The sequence below is a fragment of the Merops nubicus genome, unplaced genomic scaffold, assembly GCF_000691845.1.
Source record: "Merops nubicus isolate BGI_N331 unplaced genomic scaffold, ASM69184v1 Scaffold46563, whole genome shotgun sequence".
Lineage (NCBI taxonomy): Eukaryota > Metazoa > Chordata > Aves > Coraciiformes > Meropidae > Merops > Merops nubicus.
Window position 1 is genome coordinate 1,274 of NW_008600584.1, and position 407 is coordinate 1,680.

Genomic DNA, 407 nt, shown 5'->3' on the forward strand with positions numbered 1-407 from the left:
TGGCACTACCCTATACCCTAAAAAGTCCCTCCCCAGCTTTCTTGTAGCCCCCCTAAGATCCTGGAAGGCCACAATAAGGTCCCCTCAGAGCCTTCTCTTCTCCAGACTGAACAGCCCCAACTCTCTCAGCCTGTCCTCACAGCAGAGCTGCTCCAGCCCTCGGATCATTCTCGTGGCTCTTCTCTGGACACGCTCCAGCAGCTCCACGTCCCTCTTGTAATGGGGGCTCCAGAACTGGATGCAGTGCTCCAGGTGGGGTCTCACCAGAGCAGAGCAGAGGGTGAGGGCATCCCTGTAGCTGTCAGGGCTGGGGGTCTGTGGAGGCAAAAGGAGGTGGAGATGCTGGGGGTTGAACCCAGGGCCTCTTACATGCAAAGCAAGCGCTCTCCCGCTGAGCTACATCCCCC

General features: G+C 58.7%; 1 non-coding gene across 1 annotated transcript; it reads right to left on the reverse strand.

Moving 5' to 3' along the window:
* Positions 1-334: 334 nt before the first annotated feature.
* Positions 335-406, reverse strand: TRNAA-UGC. Its single transcript has one exon. It is a non-coding gene; the product is annotated as a tRNA-Ala (tRNA).
* Position 407: the final 1 nt, after the last annotated feature.